This window comes from Euleptes europaea, chromosome 11, assembly GCF_029931775.1.
Source record: "Euleptes europaea isolate rEulEur1 chromosome 11, rEulEur1.hap1, whole genome shotgun sequence".
In the NCBI taxonomy this organism is placed as follows: domain Eukaryota; kingdom Metazoa; phylum Chordata; class Lepidosauria; order Squamata; family Sphaerodactylidae; genus Euleptes; species Euleptes europaea.
Window position 1 is genome coordinate 77,993,956 of NC_079322.1, and position 15,196 is coordinate 78,009,151.

Here is a 15,196-nt window from a genome sequence, read left to right on the forward strand (position 1 = left end):
CAGTCAAATGAGCACCCAGCTTGCTTGGGGTAAAGCAGGGGTGGGGAACCTCAGGCCTGGGGGCCGTATGCGGCCCCCGAGGACATTTTTTGTGGCCCTCGGGAGCTCTGGGAACCCTGTTGCGGAGGCGGGGCGCAGGGCAGCCCTCCCCGAGGGTGTTCCTGGGGCCACGGCTTACAGCGCCCTTGTAGCGCCCTTTGGACCTCCTCTCACCGACTGTCAGTTGTTGGTCGGCGAGAGGGGAGGGGGAGGGACGCTTCCCCCAAGGCTGCCCCCTACAGCTGTGGCGTGCAGGAACGCTGCGGCACATTGTAAGCCCCTCTCGCTGCCTGTCGACTGTTGAGCAGTGGGGCGGGGGGGAGAGGCCGGCGTTTCCCGGTGGCAGAGCATGCATGCGGGAGCCGATTGGGCTTGGTTTTTTTTTTTATGGACTCTGGGGGAGGAGGGCATGGAGACTGGGGCCCGGTTGCTTGGGGCTCCATGCGCCGCTGTGTGTGTGTGTGGGGGGGGAGGTGGGGAGGCTGGGGCCCGGTCGCGCAGGCCAGCATGCGCGGGTGTGTGTGGGACGCTTTTCTCTCTTCCTCTTTTTCTGTCACTCTTTCTCCTTTCTCTCCCTCTCTTTCTCCCTCTTTTTCTGTCTCTTTCTTTGTCTCCCTCAGTCCTTTTCTTTCTTTCTCCCCCGCTCTCCATTTCTTTCTCCCTTTCTCTCTCTTCCTCCCTCCCTTTTCCTCTTTCTCTGTTTTCCTTCCTCCCTTGCCAATCGACTGTGGGCTGCGCCCCCCTGGTGCCTCATTTGCTCGTGCCCACCGCTGGCTGCCCTCCCACCTTGGAGGGGGGAACGGGGGCGCCCTGCAGGCCTTCTCTGTGTGGCCTCTCCTGGGGTTGCCAACCTCCAGGTGGTGGCTGGAGACCTAGCAACCCTGGCCTCTCCCCCCCCCCACCGGGAAATCTACACCTGGTATGGCCCCCGAAAGATGTTATAAATGTGCGAATGGCCCTTGGCAGGAAAAAGGTTCCCCACCCCTGGGGTAAAGGGAAGACGACTGGGGAAGGCACTGGCAAACCACCCCATAAACATAGTCTGCCTAGGAAATGTCGGGATGTGATGTCACCCCATGGGTCAGGAATGGCCCGGTGCTTGCACAGGGGCTACCTTCACCTACCTGACCTTTAAATGACTTCCTGGTCTGAATTGACCCTGGGGAGCTGCTATTTGCCCTGTGGGAGAAACTTAACAGGTATCGATGGAATGCATGTGAGCTGCAGGTGGGTCCCGTGAGTCCAAAGTCTTCATACACAAAGGAGGCTTGCAACTGCCTCTCTGCATGAGTCACTGATCTGGCTTTACCTCTTTCCAATCAGCCTCTTCTGGGGGCAGCTAATTCAGCTACCACGTCTCTGCTGATTGGATCATGCTCAATGCAGACACCGCGGAAAGATGCGCTGTTAAAAGATTGGAAAGGCGAGCCTCTACTGACACCTTGAGGCAGCACCCAATAAAGGATCCTTTTAAAGTTACCCATGTAAGAAAAATGACAAACGTTAAGAAAACTCCAGAGAGGAAGCCGTGTTACTCTGTCGTAGCAAAATAAAAAAAAAAGAAGTCCACTGGCACCTTAAAGACCAACATTATAATCTTAGGCGGAGCTACTCCTGTCTACTTCTAGTGAATTCCGTGGACTTAAGAGTGGAGTAACTCTGCGTTGAGATACGCCGATGACACTACATTATTGGCAGAAAATAATGAAGATTTGAAACGACTACTGCTGAAAGTTAAAAGAGAAAGTGCCAAGCATGACTGCAGCTGAACATCAAGAAAACAAAAGTAATGACTACAGGAGAATTACACAACTTTAAGGTTGACAATGAGGAAATTGAAATTGTTCAAGACTTTCTATTCATTGGCTCCACCATCAACCAAAAGGGAGACTGCAGCCAAGAAATCAGAAGGAGATTGAGACTGGGAAGGGCAGCCATGAAGAAGCTAGAAAAGATTTTGAAGTATAAGGATATGTCACTGGCCACCAAGACTAGATTAATTCATGCCATCGTATTCCCTATTACTATGTATGGGTGTGAAAGCTGGACAATGAAGAAAGCTGATAGGAAGAAAATAGATTCCTTTGAAATGTGTTGGAGGAGAGTGTTACGAATTCTGTGGACGGCCCCAAAAAACAAACCAGTGGGTTCTAGATCAAATCAAGCCTGAACTGACACTAGAAGCTAAAATGACTAAACTGAGGCTGTCGTATTTTGGTCACGTCATGAGATGACAAGAGTCACTGGAAAAGTCAGTCATGCTAGGAAACGTTGAGGGTAGCAGGAAAAGAGGAAGACCCAACAAGAGATGGATTGACTCAATCAAGGAAGCCACGGCCCTCAGTTTGCAAGATCTGAGCAAGGCTGTCAAAGACAGGACATTTTGGAGGACTTTCATTCATAGGGTCGCCATGAGTCGGAAGCGACTTGACGGCACTTAACACACAACACACACAACTCTGCGTAGGATGGCGCTGTAACACCATTCATTTTTATTATTTATCACTTATACCCCACTGTTTTCCCCAGTGGGGATCCAAAGTGGCTGACGTCATTCTCCTTTCCTCCATCGTATCATCACAATAGCCCTGTGAGGCAGGTTAGGCTGAGAGAGTGTGATTGGCCCAAGGTCATCTAGCAAAAGCAGGGATTTGAACCAGGATCTCCCAGATCCCCATCTGACACTCTAACCCAGAATGTTGAATTCAATTGTTACGAAGGCCAGATATGACATAAATGTCACTTGGCTGGGCCAGCCATGCCTCGCCAGCCCAGACTGAGGGGGGGGGGGCTGCCTTGGCTGCCTCACAGGCCGGATACAAACTCTCAAGGGGCCGGATCTGGCCCACATGTTTGACACCCCTGCTCTAACCCCTATACCACACTGGCTCTCAAATTTGAAACAGCACTGTGTGTTTGTTTATACCACCAGGTCACAGCTGACTTACAATGACCCCGTAAGGTTTTCAAGGCGAGAGATGTTCAGAGGTGGCTTGCCCTTGCCTGCCTCCGATTCACATCCCTGGTAGTCCTTGGAGGTCTCCCATCCAAATACTTGCCAGGGTCAAGGCTGAGAGTGTGTGACTGGCCCAAGATCACCCAGCAATTTTCCATGGCAGGGTGGGGATTCAAACCTGGGTTTCCCAGATCCAAGTCTGACACCTTAACCACTACACTCAGCACTCTGTTTGTGTGCCATCAAGGCACAGCTGATTTATGGTGACTCCTGGTGGGATTTTAAAGGCAAGAGGCGTTCAGAGGTGGTTTGCCCTTGCCTGCCTCTGCGTCACGACCCTGGTAGGCCTCGGTAGTCGCCCATCCAAATTCTAACCTGGGCCGACCCTGCTTAACTTCTGAGATCTGATGAGATCAGGCTAGCCTAGGGATGCTTTATATTGTTTTATAGGGGTTCAGCCCCAGGCTAACCCCAAAGGCAACCTTTGGCCATGTTTTTTCTCCTATAACGATAACCATTTTCAATACATTTTGTTTGACAAAAGAAATTCTGTAAAAGAAATCAGAACACCAGAATTTACCAAGATGCAGCGTTTGCATTTTTGGTATAGAATGTAACATAGCAATTCAAAACACAATAATTTATTTAATAATCACACTCAAAATTCTCTCCTCATTCCAAAGAGATTTTTTTTAATTTTCAAAAGAATAAAGGAGTGAACATAAAAAAAAAGGATAGGGGGAAATAGGGGGTTACAATTACAAAAACAGTACATCAGTTATATAGAAGAAAAAGTATATACACTGGGTGGGAATGTCTTTTATCTCAGTTTAACCTGTAACATTCTAAAATGTGATATATTTATTCTCTATTTCTGTATATTTGTTAAACTAAACAAAAATACCTTTAAAACACATTTTTAATACTATCCATATTGAACTCCTCATAACTCATGCTGTTTTCAAATAAGCATAATAAACCCTCCAATTTAGAAACAAGTCTTTTGCTTACTAAATTAGTTAGTTTAGCCATGACAGCATATTCTGCCAATTTGTTCTTTCATTCTTCTATGTTGGGACCTTCATCCGATTTCCATTTCATGGGTAGTACCATTCTGGCAGCTGTGACCGCATATCTATACAATTCCTCAGATGCCTTTTCCAACATTGCTGGTGTTATCCCAGGTAGCATGTACGTAGGATCCAAAGCAAACTCAATTTTTAACATTGCTTTCATTTCTCTATGAACTTGAAACCAGTATTTCTTCACAATCTTACAAGACCATCAGATATGAAAGAAGGTTCCTTCAGTCTCTTTTCATTTCTAGCAATATCTGCTGTTCTTACTTATATTTTGAATGTCTTTAGGTGTAATATACCAACAGAAGAACATTTTATACCAATTTTCTCTAAGAGCTTGACATGCAGTGAACATGATCTTTTGTCCATAACATCTCCCATTGTTGCACATGGATCTCTTCCCCAAAAATCTGCATCCATTTTATCATACATGGTTCAACTTGGTCTAACTCAGTGTCATATTTAAGTAAGAATTTGTAAATCCTTCCTAGTAAATGATCGCTGTATTTTTCAATCATGAGTTCAAATTCTGTCATTTCTCTAGGCGCCCACGGGAAAAGACAGCCTTTTTTCAGTCTGGAAACCAGTTGACAATATGTAAGCCATCTTGTGTTTTTATTTTCTTCTTTAATCCTTTGCCAAGTTTTAACTTCTCCTTGTGCACTAATCATGTCCTTATAAATAATATAATCCTCTTGCTTTCTTTGTGATCTGTCATCCTATGCTTCAATTGGAGACATTAATACGGATGGTGAGACTAATCTTGAGGAAACATTTTTCCAAATCCCATATCAGGAATATTCTGCTTTTTTTAATCTCACTTTTTCCTAAATACACAAGAAGGCCGGTCTCATTCCAAGGATATTTGATACATCTACCAAACAAACAAACAAACAATTTTGCCATCAATTAGGTTTGCCAGCTTTGGGTTGGGAGATTCCTGGAGATTTGGGGGTGCAGCCCGGAGGGGGTGGAATTTGATGCCATAGAGCCCCCCGCCCTCCAGAGCAGCCATTTCCTCCAAGGAAACTGATCAACATAGTCTGGAAATCAGTTGTAATTCTGGGTAGGGTTGCCAGCTCCAAATCTGAAAATACCCGGAGATTTCAGGGTGGGGCCTGGGAGGGTGGGCTTTAGGGAGGGGAGGGACTTTGGTAGGGTATAATGCCATGCAGTCCACCCTCCAAAGCTACCATTTTCTCCAGAATAACGCACTTTCAAGATAGTTTGCAAGTGGACTTTGCTGTTTCACACACGGCTTTTAGGCAGGGCCGTTTCCCCGTGTTCAAACGCACCCACCCCAACTTCGGGGCTTCCTTTTGATGGCGCACGCCTTCTCTGCCTGTCAGAGGTCGCCTCGCTCCACACATACGCATTTTGCCCGTGTTTTCCAGATGCTGTTTCAGCTAGAATGCGTTTTTTTTTAATTGATTCTTTTTATACAAATTTCAAATATATATTTCTTATTCTACATACATTGTTTGTATACCGTACTTTTCTCATTCCCTTCCATCCCTCCCATCCCCCTCCAAGCCCCACTCCTTCGCCTTATATTTTTTAGTCTCTTAACCCCAACCACGGGCACAAAGTCTGGATCTTCCACCGAATGTCTTTTCTTCCTTCCGTTGATATCCACTCTAAGTAGGTCTTCCATCTACCCGGTGGCGACGCTGGGGTGAGTGCCATGTTTTTTTTTCTTTCAGTCTTCTAATATAATCTTTATTTCTTTTATTCCTTCTTTAGGGTTTGTCATAATAACCATAATATCATCAGCAAATAAATTAATTTTCATTTCTTCTTCCTTAATTTTATAGCCTTCTATCCTTGCGCTATTTCTTATCCTTTCTGCTAGTTGTTCTATTGCTAAGATAAATAAGAGCGGCGAAAGCGGGCAGCCCTGATGAACTCCTCTCTGGATCTGAAAGGCTTGCGAGTGATCATTGTTAACCTTAACCACTGCTGTTCCATCCCTATATAACTCCTGAATTGCATTTAAATAATTACTTCCTATTCCGTACTTGCACAAAACCTGCCACAGGTATTCTTGGGACAGAGTGTCAAAGGCTTTGAATACATCCAGTTTTAGGAGACCCAATTTTTTTCGTTGGCCTTATCTCTTGCAATGTGATATCCTCTTCCAATTTAACTTTCTCAGTCTCCTTCACCATTGAGTTAATGTCTTCTTCAAAACCTACTGTGTCCCTTTTCTTATATAAATTTTTATAAAAGGATTCAAACTCCTCTTTAATTACTTTAGGGTTTTGTGATGATTGGTTATTGACTTTTATACTTTTGACCCTTTGTTTTTCCTTTCTAATTTTCAAATAATTAGCCAGTCTTTTTGCTGAGTTTATGCTATTTCTTTGGAATTCATTCCTCACCATAACATCCCTTTTTCATATTGTTGCCAAATCTAAAGCCTCTATCGGTTTTTAAGTTCTGTAATTTGTCTCTGTATATTAGGGTTATATCTAAATATTGTTGAAGGCTTTCACGGTCAGAGTTCATTGGTTCTTGTAGGTTATCCGGGCTGTGTAACCGTGGTCTTGGTATTTTCTTTCCTGACGTTTTGCCAGCAGCTGTGGCAGGCATCTTCAGAGGAGTAACACTGAAGGACAGTGTCTCTCAGTGTCAAGGGTGTAGAAAGAGTAATATATAGTCAGAAAGGGGTTGGGTTTGAGCTGAGTATTGTCCTGCAAAAGTAATGTGCTAATCATTGTCCTGTAAGTATCAAGATAATGTGCTAATGAGGGTGTGGTATGTTAATATGGAACCATTGTATCCTGAAGTGATCTGTTAATGTGTGTAATCCAAAGCTAATCTGCATGGCTATTGTTGAATGTTGTCTTTGTTAGTCTGGAGGTTTTCGGGACAGGAAGCCAAGCCTTATTCATTCTTAAACTCTCTTCTTTTCTGTTAAGCATCAGCACATCTTTAACAGAAAAGAAGAGAGTTAAAGAATGAATAAGGCTTGGCTTCCTGTCCTGAAAACCTCCAGACTAACAAAGACTACAGTCCACAATAGCCATGCAGATTAGCTTTGGATTTCACACATTAGCAGATCACTTCAGGATACAATGGTTCCACATTAACATACCACACCCTCATTAGCACATTATCTTGATTCTTACAGGACAATGATTTGCACATTACCCTTAATACTTTGCAGGACAATGACTCAGCTCAAACCCAACCCCCTTCTGACTATATATTACTCTTCCTACACACTTGACACTGAGAGACACTGTCCTTCAGTGTTACTCCTCTGAAGATGCCTGCCACAGTTGCTGGCGAAACGTCAGGAAAGAAAATTCCAAGACCACGGTTACACAGCCCGGATAACCTACAAGAACCAAGGGTTATATCTGTTTGTTTGTTTACTCTGTAAACTTTCCAATTCCTAAATTTTAAGTTGTCTTTTTGAGTACCACTCTCTTTTTATAATTCTTTCTTTTTTTATGCAATATCCCCTTTTGCAGCATCCCATAAGATATTAGTAGTGACCGACCCTCTGTTTTCCTCAAAATACAGCTTTGTCTGCTCTTTCATATATTGTCTATCCTCTTCCTTAACCACAGCTAGAATGTGTTTTGCCCAACGCGCGTTTGATCCTGGCTGAAACTGGGAACCAAGGAGGCGAAAGTGACCGCGCGTTTTCGACCCGCAGTGAAAGCCAGCGGCCAAGCGTGTGAAAAGTGGCTCGAGAGCGCATCCTTCGGCATGTGTGTGGAAGCGCCCAGAGTCCTGCTGTCGTTTCAGGAGATCTCCACCCCCTGCCTGGAGGTTGGCACCCCGGAGCCCCCACCCTGTCTCTTGTCTTCCTCCAAGTGCGTCCGTCCAGGCAAGTTGGTGATATGAAAGGCCTCCACCTGAGACCCTGGAGAGCTGCTGCCAGTCTGAGTAGGCAATACTGACTTTGATGGACCCAAGGGCCTGGTTCAGTAGAAGGCAGCTTCATGCGTTCATGCGATGTGCCATTTTGGGGAGGGGTTGTGGCTTAGCGGTAGAGCATCAGCTTGGCATGCAGAAAGCCCCAGGTTCAATCCCCAGGGGCATCTCCAGTTAAAGGAACTAGGCAAGTAGGTGATGTGAAAGACCTCTGCCTGAGACCCTGGAGAGCCATGGAGAGGAGCCATGGCTCAGTGGCAGAGCCTCTGCTTGGCATGCAGAACTAGGCAAGTAGGTGATGTGAAAGACCTCTGCCTGAGACCCTGGAGAGCCATGGAGAGGGGCCGTGGCTCAGTGGTAGAGCATCCACTTGGCATGCAGAAGGTCCCAGGTTCAATCCTTGGCATCTCCAGTAAAAGGGACTAGGCAAGTAGGTGATGCGAAAGACCCCTGCCTGAGAACCTGGAGAGCCCTGGGGAAGAGCTGTGGCTCAGTGGCAGAGCCTCGGCTTGGCATGCAGAACTAGGCAAGGAGGTGCTGTGAAAGACCCCTGCCTGAGACCCTGGAGAGCCATGGAGAGGGGCTGTGGTTCAGTGGCAGAGCCTCTGCTTGGCATGCAGAAGGTCCCCGGTTCAATCCCCAGGGGCATCTCCAGTGAAAGGGACCAGGCGAGGAGGTGATGGGAAAGACCCCTGCCTGAGACCCTGGAGAGCCGTGGGGAAGGGCTGTGGCTCAATGGCAGAGCATTGGCTTGGCATGGAGAACTAGGCAAGGAGGTGATGGGAAAGACCCCTGCCTGAGACCCTGGAGAGCCATGGGGAAGCGCTGTGGCTCAATGGCAGAGCCTCGGCTTGGCATGCAGAACTAGGCAAGGAGGTGCTGTGAAAGACCCCTGCCTGAGACCCTGGAGAGCCATGGAGAGGGGCCGTGGTTCAGTGGCAGAGCCTCTGCTTGGCATGCAGAAGGTCCCCGGTTCAATCCCCAGGGGCATCTCCAGTGAAAGGGACCAGGCGAGGAGGTGATGGGAAAGACCCCTGCCTGAGACCCTGGAGAGCCGTGGGGAAGGGCTGTGGCTCAATGGCAGAGCATTGGCTTGGCATGGAGAACTAGGCAAGGAGGTGATGGGAAAGACCCCCGCCTGAGACCCTGGAGAGCCATGGGGAAGCGCTGTGGCTCAATGGCAGAGCCTCGGCTTGGCATGCAGAACTAGGCAAGGAGGTGCTGTGAAAGACCCCTGCCTGAGACCCTGGAGAGCCATGGAGAGGGGCCGTGGTTCAGTGGCAGAGCCTCTGCTTGGCATGCAGAAGGTCCCCGGTTCAATCCCCAGGGGCATCTCCAGTGAAAGGGACCAGGCGAGGAGGTGATGGGAAAGACCCCTGCCTGAGACCCTGGAGAGCCGTGGGGAAGGGCTGTGGCTCAATGGCAGAGCATTGGCTTGGCATGGAGAACTAGGCAAGGAGGTGATGGGAAAGACCCCTGCCTGAGACCCTGGAGAGCCCTGGGGAAGCGCTGTGGCTCAGTGGCAGAGCCTCGGCTTGGCATGCAGAACTAGGCAAGGAGGTGCTGTGAAAGACCCCTGCCTGAGACCCTGGAGAGCCATGGAGAGGGGCCGTGGTTCAGTGGCACAGCCTCTGCTTGGCATGCAGAAGGTCCCCGGTTCAATCCCCAGGGGCATCTCCAGTGAAAGGGACCAGGCGAGGAGGTGATGGGAAAGACCCCTGCCTGAGACCCTGGAGAGCCGTGGGGAAGGGCTGTGGCTCAATGGCGGAGCATTGGCTTGGCATGGAGAACTAGGCAAGGAGGTGATGGGAAAGACCCCTGCCTGAGACCCTGGAGAGCCCTGGGGAAGCGCTGTGGCTCAATGGCAGAGCCTCGGCTTGGCATGCAGAACTAGGCAAGTAGGTGCTGTGAAAGACCCCTGCCTGAGACCCTGGAGAGCCATGGAGAGGGGCCGTGGCTCAGTGGCACAGCATCTGCTTGGCATGCAGAAGGTCCCAGGTTCAATCCCCAGGGGCATCTCCAGTGAAAGGGACCAGGCGAGGAGGTGCTGTGAAAGACCCCTGCTTGAGACCCTGGAGAGCCATGGAGAGGGGCCGTGGTTCAGTGGCAGAGCCTCTGCTTGGCATGCAGAACTAGGCAAGTAGGTGCTGTGAAAGACCCCTGCCTGAGACCCTGGAGAGCCATGGAGAGGGGCTGTGGTTCAGTGGCAGAGCCTCTGCTTGGCATGCAGAAGGTCCCCGGTTCAATCCCCAGGGGCATCTCCAGTGAAAGGGACCAGGCGAGGAGGTGATGGGAAAGACCCCTGCCTGAGACCCTGGAGAGCCATGGGGAAGGGCTGTGGCTCAATGGCAGAGCATTGGCTTGGCATGGAGAACTAGGCAAGGAGGTGATGGGAAAGACCCCTGCCTGAGATCCTGGAGAGCCCTGGGGAAGCGCTGTGGCTCAGTGGCAGAGCCTCGGCTTGGCATGCAGAACTAGGCAAGGAGGTGCTGTGAAAGACCCCTGCCTGAGACCCTGGAGAGCCATGGAGAGAGGCCGTGGTTCAGTGGAAGAGCCTCTGCTTGGCATGCAGAAGGTCCCCGGTTCAATCCCCAGGGGCATCTCCAGTGAAAGGGCCCAGGCGAGGAGGTGCTGTGAAAGACCCCTGCCTGAGACCCTGGAGAGCCGTGGGGAAGAGCTGTGGCTCAATGGCAGAGCCTCGGCTTGGCATGCAGAACTAGGCAAGGAGGTGCTGTGAAAGACCCCTGCCTGAGACCCTGGAGAGCCATGGAGAGAGGCCGTGGTTCAGTGGCAGAGCCTCTGCTTGGCATGCAGAAGGTCCCCGGTTCAATCCCCAGGGGCATCTCCAGTGAAAGGGCCCAGGCGAGGAGGTGCTGTGAAAGACCCCTGCTTGAGACCCTGGAGAGCCACGGAGAGGGGCCTCGGCTCAGTGGCGGAGCCTCTGCCGGGCCCGCGGAAGGTCCCCGGTTCCATCCCCGGCAGCACCCCCAGGCGAGGCGGCGACGATGGCCAAGACCCTTTTCCGCTCCCCCGTTGCGCGCGGGGCGAGAAGCTCCCCTGTTGCGCGCGGGGGCCCCGTCCGTCCGGCAGTCCGGCAGTCCGGCCGTCCGGCCGGCGGGCTCCAGCAGAGGGCAGCGGCCGCGGAGGGAAGGGAGCGGGCGGCCGGGGTCCCTCCTCCTCCTCCTCCTCCTCCTCCTCCCGGCGCGCGCGCGGAGTCGGGCGGAGCCATCGGGGCGGCCGCGCTTTGTGGCTCCGGACGGAGGCGGCGCGCGGGGCCCGGCGGCGGCGGCGGCTGGCTGGTCTGGCGGGTAAGGGGCTCCCGACCCGCCCGGACCCCGCCCGGACCCGGCGCGGGGCGCGCGGCAGAGCGCAGCGCATCGCAGGGGCTGGTGGCGCAGGAGCGCACGGGGCCGCCTCCTTCCCTTCGCCGGAGCGGGGAGACGGGAGGCCGGGCAGGGCGCGCCCTGGACGGCAGGGAGGGATGGAGGGAGGGAGGGATGGAGGGAGCCCCTTGCGCCAAGCGGACCCCTCCCCAGGCACGGACCCCGGCGCGCGGAGGAGGGGCGCGCCCGGCCAGGAGCGCGGCGACCCCCTCTCCCTCCCCGCGCGCGCGCGCGCGCGCGGGGAGGGAGAGGGGGTCGCCGCGCTCCTGGCCGGGCGCGCCCCTCGACGACCCCCCCCCCCACCTCGGGAGGGGGCGCACGCTTCCTCCCCCGCCCCGGGACTCCCCCTCCGGCTGTCCGGCGCGCCCCCAAAGCCCGCCGCGCCCTGCGGCAAGGGGACGGGGGCCCCCCGCCCCGGCCAAAACCCCGCCGCCGGGAGCCTGACGAGAGTGGGAGTTGGAAAGGGGAGAGAATTCAAGGGTGTATAATGCCATAGAGTCCACCTCCAAAGTGGCCATGAGTGATGGACGCTAATCTGGTGAACCAGCTTGGTTTCCCCACTCCTACCCCTGAAGCCAGCCGGGTGACCTTAGGCTAGTCACCGCTCTCTTAGAGCTCTCTCAGCCCCACCGACCTCACAAGGTGTCTGTTGTGGGGGGTGGGAAGGGAAGGCGATCAGAAGCAGCTTTGAGACTCCTTAAAGGTCTAGAGAAAACCAGGGTATAAAAAATGGGAAAACATGAACCCCCCCAGCCTGAAACCCTCCTTGAAGCAGCCCCAATCATTGAGGGCCCCTTTGCCTGTGTGCTGTGCAGAGAAACTGGGGGAAATAATGAGGTGGCGAAAGGAAAGGGCATTTCTCCTCCATTTCAGCAAAAGCTGTTCTTGGAAGAAAGCCCTCAGAGGGAAGGGAACCCCCTTTGATCTGACAGGTGTCTGTTTGCACAGCTCTTTGTCGGCCTTGAAGGTTCGACTGGACTCGAATCGAGCCGGCGTGGTGTCGTGGGGAAGAGCGGTGGACTCGGATCGGGAGGACCGGGTTTGACTCCCCACTCCTCCACGTGAGCGGCGGGCGCTAATCTGGGGAACTGGATTTGTGTCGTAGAATCCTTGAGTTGGGAGGGACCCCCAGGGTCATCTAGTCCAACCCCCTGCACAATGCAGGAAATTCCAAACTACCTACCCTCCCCCACACCCCCAGTGACCCCTACTCCATGCCCAGAAGATGGCCAAGGTGCCCTCCCTCTCATCATCCGCCTAAGGTCCCCGTGCCTAAGTGTCCCCACTCCTAAGTGTCCCCGCTCCTACACACGAAGCCAGCTGGGTGACCTTGGGCTACTCACGCTCTCTCAGCCCCACCTCCCTCACAGGGTGCCTGTTGAGGGGAAGGGAAGGTGATTGTAAGCCGGTTTGATTCTTCCTTAAGTGGTCGAGAAAGTTGGCACATATAAAAACACTTCTTCTTTATTGCGGACCAACCCCTCTGAAACTTACTCTGGAATAAAATCTTCTCCACAGGTAACCCGAGGTGTCAGTTTATTTTGCTGGAGCAAATGAAGAGGCCAGTCCTGCCGTAATTATTATCCGGGAGCAAGAGAATCGGAATTTGCGCAGGCACAGAATTCATTCACTGGGCCCCCTTGCCAGTGGCTACCAAATGATGAAAAGCAACATTCGTGCTGTGTGGAAACAGAGCTGAATTTACTGTCAGCCAGTCTGGATCGGACCCGGGAAGCTCTACGTGCCGATGACATGTTCTGCCACTAAATGCATGAAACTGCCCTGGGCCAAGTCAGACCCTGGCGTTATCAAGGTCAGTATTGTTGACTCTGACGGGCAGTAACCCTCTACACATGACCCTCATATTCAACCAACGTGTGTAGCGCAGGCACGCAAGCGTGCTGCCCCCATGCGAGCACGGCCTCTGCGCACAGAGGAAGTCTATGCATGTGCGCTACTTCCCTGCAAACAGCTCACGGGGAGGGAAACCACCAGCATCCGCTTCCTCTGCGCTTCTTTTTCTTCTTTGAAGACTGCACTGTTTCCATCACGATTGTGCTGAGAGTTAAGAGAAGAATGAATGATCAAAAACAAAGCCTGTCAAAGTTAAATTGTGGAACTCCCTGCCCCAGGAAGTGGTAATGGCTGCCAGCTTGGAAGGCTTTAAGAGGGGAGTGGACATGTTCATGGAAGAGAGGGGGTAAAAATGGATACTAGTCATGATGCAGACATATTCTCTCCAGGATCAAAGGAATATGCCCATTATATTAGGTGCTTTGGATCACAGGCAAGCCAATGCTGCTGCAGTTGTCTTGTTTGTGGGCTTCCTAGAGGCACCTGGTTGGCCGCTGTGTGAACAGACTGCTGGACTTGATGGGCCTGGGTCTGATCCAGCAGGGCCTTTCTTATGTTCAGTCCATCGTGTTACTATTTTTCTGTTGGGCGCTCCTGGTTAGGAAAGGCCTCTCTTCCTGACTTTTTCCCGGGTTCATCCCAGCCAGCCAGGGATCACGTAGGCCACGCAGTGATGTGGTGCTGTCAAGCAGCCAATCAGGTGGCCGTAAAAACCAAAAATTTCTTGCTGCTGGCTCTGCCCTGAGAAAGTCAATTGCCAGAGGCTGGAGTGGCGCATACCCCTGGTTTCATCGGAAGTGTAACAAGGTCACATGAAACACATGGAGCTGCCTTATACTGAATCAAACCCTTGGTCATTCAAAGTCAGTATTGTCTACTCAGACCAGCTCTCCAGGGTCTCAGGCAGAGGGCTTTCCCATCACCTCCTTGCATAGTCCCTTTAACTGGAGATGCTGCCGGGGATGGAACCTGGGACCTTCTGCATGCCAAGCAGAGGCTCTACCACTGAGCCACAGCCCCTCCCCAAATCAGGCATGCTGCGCAGCTGCTTTGGATGGGGTGGGGGACATTCCAGTTTAACTGTGACGCTTGCTGCATGCACATAGGTCCTCCATCAGGTTTTAAGTCGGGCTTTAGACCGCATGAAACACCAGTACAGTGTCAAGCCTGAATGCTGTGGTTGAATCTCCTAAATCCCTTCATCCTGGCACCCTTCAGATGTCTGTGCTTTCTCCTGTTCCAGGGCTTGCTGCTTACTTTAGCAAGTAGCCAGGAGAGTCCAGCCTCTAATACTCCGCGAGGCCCCTGCGGCTGGTTATCAAGCCGGTGTGGTGTGGTGGTTAGGATGTCAGTGTAGGACATTCTGAGAGGCCAATGCCCACATCCCTGTCCTGCCATGGAAGCTCATTGGCTGACCTTGGGCTGGTCTCAGCCTAGCCTACCTCACAGGGTTGATGTGAGGACAAAACAGAGGACAGCAGACTGGTGAAAGCCGCTATAAGTCCCCATTGGGGAGAAAGGAAGTAAAATAAAATTCATCTTGTTTTGTTGTTGACGTCACCCCTGGCGCCTTTTGTAAGATAAAGAACAGGCATCGGCGTGTGGGGTACTGATATTCAGGGATCACATCCTCCAGCATGTTAATCCTCCATGAAAGGGAACTATTCTCTCCAGGATCAGAGGAGTAGGCCTATTGTATTATGTGCTGTGGAACACAGGCAGGATAAATGCTGCTGCAGCCGTCTTGTTTGTGGGCTTCCTGGAGGCACCTGGTTGGCCACTGTGTGAACAGACTGCTGGACTTGATGGACCTTGGTCTGATCCAGCAGGGCTGTTCTTACGTTCTTATGACACTTCTCCTAAATTCTCAGCTGGATCAGTTTGTTGGCTTGGTCATCTTACAACAGCCCTGAAAGGTAGCCCAGTGCTGTGTTACCAATGAGGGACTGAAGCCGCACGAGATCAGCTTGCTTGAGGCAGCAGAGTGATTGTACTAA